The following is a 6,000-nucleotide window of genomic DNA, read 5'->3' as shown; positions in this document are numbered from 1 at the left end:
GAGACCGACACATGCCATGGCCATGGTAGGTGTGAAAATCACATGAAGTATGCAGTGAGGAAACCATAAAGGCCCCTCACTCATGTAATTTGACATAATGTTAACTAGGTTATGGTAACAGAGGCTGCATCAAAGTCAAGGTTGTATTTTAATGGCTTTTAGTGGGGATACCTGAACTCTCCCAAGTCACTGACAGCAGGGGTCCTGCTAGAGCTACCCTTAGACTGGGGTGAAAGGGTAAGACTGCGGACCTCAGATCCTGGGGTTGGATCCTTGGGGGCACCGGATTCTGGAAGAGGGAATGGAGGTGCTTCACAGAGGGCTATCTGTGTGAGAACACTAAGTCTCCAAATCCAAAACATGGAAAAACTGAAAACCAGGAGAGGGAGGGACCATCCATGCAAGTGTCGGGATGAGCCCCATTTTCTGAAAGTAGCTCCTTTTAAACTATTTAACGGTGAGATTTCATCTTATTGCTGTTAAGAGTAGGGCAACAATACCAGGAGGAAAGAGTGGGAAGAAGGGCTCAGACTAACTTTTGAGTTGGAGCCTCAGTGCCAGGAGACAGAGCAGATGGTGGCCGGTCTCCTGTAGCCCCCAGCACACTCCTTGGGACTGGTCCTGCCTTGGTCCCCGGGCAGCACTGAGTCCCGTGCCGCTCATAATAGGTGAGAAGCTGGCCTGTTGACACACAATGGCAGGGGAGCTGGAATGGGTTTGGGGAAGCAGGCTCCCCATCTGGCAGAAGGTGCCAGAACATGGTTTAGTGAAGCAGAGAAATGCTCACGGAAGGCCCCACCTTAATTCTGGGTCCTCATCCTCACCCCTACTCCACTCACTCCACACCCACCATGACTGGTTTCATTCCCCTCTGTGACGTAAGAGCTTTCAAAAGGGTTGGACTCATCTCTTCTTTCTGTGCAGAAATGGGAAACACATGGCTGCCTCAGCAGCCAGAGCCAGGCCACTGGGCTTAGCAATGCCAACTGTTCTTCTTTGGTCACCTGGTACTGGGCTGACAGTATGATAGTTAGTTGATAAGAGACCTCTGGGGCATTCTCTTCAGCCCTGGGATCTTGCTGGTACACTGTCTGACGCATTGATGAGTGGAGGCAATCACCTCCAGGTAAAAGCTTTGCCCATGTCACCTTCAGTGGACCTTCTTGTCTGGTCAAATGGAACCAGAGATTCCTTCATTGTCTTATTTCTTTAAGGTAAATAAAGGTGCAGAGTGAAACCTTTGATTGTTTTGGACTTGGGATTGGGTGCAAAGTTCTTTCTGGTTCTGGACTGTTTTTTCTCAAAAATCTTGGATTCTGAGGGCCCTAACTTATTAGAACACATTTTTTTCTTCTTCGAAGGGTGTGGTAAGTGGGAAAATCCATCCAAGACAAGTCTTGGAAAATTGATTGAGCTAGAAACCGCACATACAACATTGTGAGGATGGCAGTTGAAATTGAAAAGTGTTCTTATGCAAGAAATTTCAAGACAGAGTTCAGTGCCATGAGAAACAGAAATGTGAATCTTTGGGCCAATGGCAATGAAACTTTAGTGTGTGCAAGAAGGGCTCCACGGAGCTGCTTAAAATTCCAACCCCCCCCCCCACACACATATTTGGATTCCGTAAGTGGTGAATGGAGCCTGGGAATCTGCATTCTTAGCCTTTTTCCACAAGTGACTTGGTGGGAACAGGCTACAGGTTAGAATGTACTAACATGAACCATGGCTGACCAGTGCTTCTTGGTCAAGTAGATCCTAGTACCCTTAGGATATGTTATAATGCCACAATTTGGGATGGTCTTCACCCTTGGATGTGTGGGGGGAACCAGTCACGAAGGAGCCCCAAAATGTAAAGAAATGAATCCTGGATATGTGCGAGGACACTTGGCTTGGACTTTGGATTAACTGTGACACTGGGCAAATCCCCTCCTCCTTCTGGGCATGAGCAGAACTGGGCTAAAAGATTCCTGCGCACTCTATTGGATCTGATATTCTATAACTCTAAAATCTGGCTCTTCTATTGTAATAGACAGATTAAAGCATTAAATAATTAAATTTTATTGCAATAGATAAAAGCATTAAATAATAGTAACTAAATAGAGAAATATTATTGAGGTGCTAAGCACATGAGTCTTTCATTTGGTGTACTGAACCATTCTGTACTATTACGGCTATTTTTCATTTCATGCAACTTGAGAACCAAGTTGCCTAAGGTCACAAGTCAGTAAAGGACAGTATCTGGATTTAAACCTATCTAATAAATTAACTCAATAAATAAACTAACCTATTCAGTCTAACTTTGGGTACATTACACTGCTCATACATCGGTACTGGATAGAGTCTTCTCTGTCCTCCAGAAATGATTTCTGTCTCCTCTTCTCTATAAGTTTTGGAGGCCCAAAGTCATCTTCGATATTAAAGGCAATTCCCAGAAAGCCAATGTTCTTGTGCTCTAACGCAGGCTCTTGCGTCTATTCAAGTTGTGGTCATAGCAGCCTTGTGGATAGCCTGTGTTCTGTTTCACTGACCAGGATATGTAATTAGTCTCCCAGGATATGGAGTTCATGCCCTGCAATGCAAACTAAGTGTGAGACTTCTGACTTTTCCTAGGTTCTGGACTGCCTGTCTCCCAAATGTTTTCCTGCCTGATTCATCATCCAGAGTGCTGGCCTCACGTTCTCCTGACAGTGCTTCTCAGCTCTTGCTTCTCCACCTTCACCAAGGTTTCTCCAAAACAGATCCCAATCAAAGGGAGCTAAAAAGTCCCAGGAACAAGGGAAGAGAGAATGGAGCAGGCGAGAAGAAAGAGTAAATATGCAGCATCCCTTGTAAATGCATTTACATTCTTACGAAACTGTCTTTTGAGCAATTGCTTCTCTGGGTGATTTATCTGGGAAAGGAATATTTATTTACCCACTGTTTCCATCTCCCATTGTTCAAAAGTTTGCCACATAATATTTCTCTTGCATTTGCAAGGGCTTGTGTGTGGCACTAAGTGAACCCTGCAGCACCTCCGGCCTGGGAATCCGTGAAGCCCCCAAGCCAGAGAGAGAAGTGAACACTGCTGTAAATTAAGGCACTGTGGTGAGGCTCCACCCACACTTGCTTGAGGTCCATCTGAGATGACCTGCACAGCAATGACCATGGTAGGAATAGACACTCCTGGGGTGACATAGTCCTGAGAGGACATGAGGTGGTACCGTAGGGATTTGAGAGGTGCACTTGGCCGGTGCGACCCACTGGGTGCACCACCTCGGATGTTCCTGCCCTCCCAATAGACACAGTCCCTACTGAGTGGCCACCCTCCCGTCTGTAGTTTTGCTGTCTGTAGCTTCAGCTACCTGCAGTTAACTGTGCTCCAAAAATATCACATGGAAAATTCAAAAAATAAACAACTCATGAATTTCAAATTGCGTGCTGTTCTGAGTCTCACTTCTTCTCATCATGTAGGCGTCGGATCATTTATACTTCACAGGAAGGCTGAGTGCAGTTTTACCACTTAACAGTCCAATTACTTAAATACAGGATGTCTAAAATTTCATTTCCATTGGTTTTTATAAGGTAATATAACAGGAAATACAAAACAATTTCATCAAATTTATTCAATACAAGAATCGATGAGTGGGAATGACACCTGCTCCAGTGACACCTGGGATAATCAGTACATAAAATGCCATGCTTCCTGAGGGTTAAGCGGTTAATAACAAATTGTGAGGGAAAGACACTCCAGACTTTTACTGCATTACACTCTTATAACTGTTTTGTCTTACTGAGGTATTGTTGTTAATCTCATATGGTGCCTTATTTATAGATTAAGTTTTATCATAGATTGTGTGCATAGGGAAAAGCACAGGGTCTGTAGGGTCCGTCTGCACTTTGAGGCATTCACTGCGGGTCCTGGAACGCACCTGTGTGGTTAAGGGAAGGTTGTGTGCTCACTGTGCTCTCACGCACCTTCCATTCCAGAAGAGGAGAAGTACAATCCAACAGTCACAAAGTTATTTTCAGATCCACAGCCAACTAAAATCTCTGGAAGCAAAAGAGTACCTCAAGTCATGGTCCTCCCAGGTATGGCTGGTCTCACCTCTCTCCTCCACCAGCCAGTCTAGATTTCCTTTGTTCTCAGCCCATACTTTAGATGATCTGGTTTGACTGGCTGGTGAGGGTGACAGGGACCTTCAGCCTTTAAGGATGTGATCTCAGTTGACTTCATTTGGTTTTTTGCCCATCTGAGACATTATGGGATACAAAAGTATCAAGAAATACGCCAGGATTTTCCCTGAATACTAGACATATCCTCTCTAACTGCACAAAGCTGATGCTCCAGGGGCTTCTGGCAGGATGTCAGGGCACACTTGCCACATGTATATAGTCTTTTTTTTGGCCTGCTTGCCCATTGTATGAGGAGTTCAGTATGACCTGGTACTGGACATTACTTCAAGTTTAATGCCCTTACTGTATCCTTGGGAAAATTCTTCTGCTAAACACCAGCACCACTATCTAGCAAGAGCCTGAGGTTTCTGGAGAGTTAGAGATCTTAATCTACCCCGACCCTGCATATCTGTGGCTCTGAATCAGACGATTCAACTGACTGATAATCAAACTTTTTTTTTTTTGTCTTTTTGAGACAGGGTCTTGCTATGTGGTTCAGGCTGACCTTGGGCTCGCTTTGTAGCCCAGGCTGGTCTTGAGCTTGCAATGAATGACCTGCCTGCCTTAGCCTCCCAAGAGCTTGGATTATAGGAGTGCACCACCATGCCTGGCTTGATCAAAACATTTTTTAAAAATCCCTCTGTACTGAAAGCACACATAAGTTTTTCTGGCCATAACTCCCCAAACAGTACACTTTAACAGCTAGTTATACAGTGCCATCATTACATTACAACTATCAGTAATCCAGAGGTGATTTAAAATACAAAGGAGAATGGGCATAGATTACATGCAAATAGTATACATACATAGCACGTTATATAAGAGACTTGCGCATGCTTGGATTTCGGTATCAATGGGCATACTGGAACTTATTCTCCGCAGGTACTGAGGGGAGACTGTTCTAGCCATTGGAGACAGCTATGTATATTGGCCATTCAATAACTCTGCTTTCCACATCCTCGAGGAGAGTGCCTGTCTTAAGCAGAGTTACTTTTTCTCGCATTGCTGAGACAAAATACCTTACATACAAAGTTAAAGGAGAAAAGGTTTATTTAGTTGATAGTTTGTTGAGGTTTTAGTTCATAGTTGGCTGGCTCCAGGGAAGAGACCACAGAAGAGAAACAGTTCATGACAGGCAAAAGGCAGCAAAAGCAAGCAATGTGAACAACTACAAGTAATTATAAGCAAGCTTCTTTCTGTCCTTTATATCTTATTCAGGGTACCCACCCTCACAGAGCACAGCAATCACAGCCCTAAGTTTTGCACTGCTCCATGAGTCAATCACACATTCTGGATCCAACCACCTCTGAAAAAACACCACATGTGACTGCATCGCACGAGACTTTGGGGCACCGTGTAAACCCAGGCCATAACAGTGCTACAACTGAGCATCAAGTTGTCCCTAAGTTAGTTCCCTGATTCTTTTGTAGAGTTTTCCAATGTTGTGAGAGCCGGCTGTCTCTGGGTGATGTACACGCTCAAACCAATGAATTCCTTGGTCATTCACCCATCATCACACATTTTTGCTACAAAATGGGTCCTTTCATCTGAGGTAATAATGTGTGGACACAATCGTGATACAGCAAGTGCTCTGCAAGCATTTGGATGGTGGAGCTGGCAAAGGCAGCTGACCAGGGAAGGCAAATCATTTCTAATTAGTTGTCAGTGCCGATGAGGAAAATTGTTCAAGAAAGGGCTGAGAAAGCAACCTGTCATCAAGTGGCTGGCTGGTCTTTCTGTGAAGTGGCACCATTGTGAGGACTCAGTGTCATCTTCTATAGCTGGAAGTGGCACATTCAGCCATGTCAACAGCTGGACCTGTTGCAGAGGGATGGGGTGTGTGATGTT

The sequence above is a fragment of the Cavia porcellus genome, unplaced genomic scaffold, assembly GCF_034190915.1.
Source record: "Cavia porcellus strain 051 isolate PalLab524CR breed Dunkin Hartley unplaced genomic scaffold, mCavPor4.1 scaffold_1, whole genome shotgun sequence".
NCBI classification, from domain to species: Eukaryota; Metazoa; Chordata; class Mammalia; order Rodentia; family Caviidae; genus Cavia; species Cavia porcellus.
Note: the sequence above shows the minus strand (reverse complement) of the source record.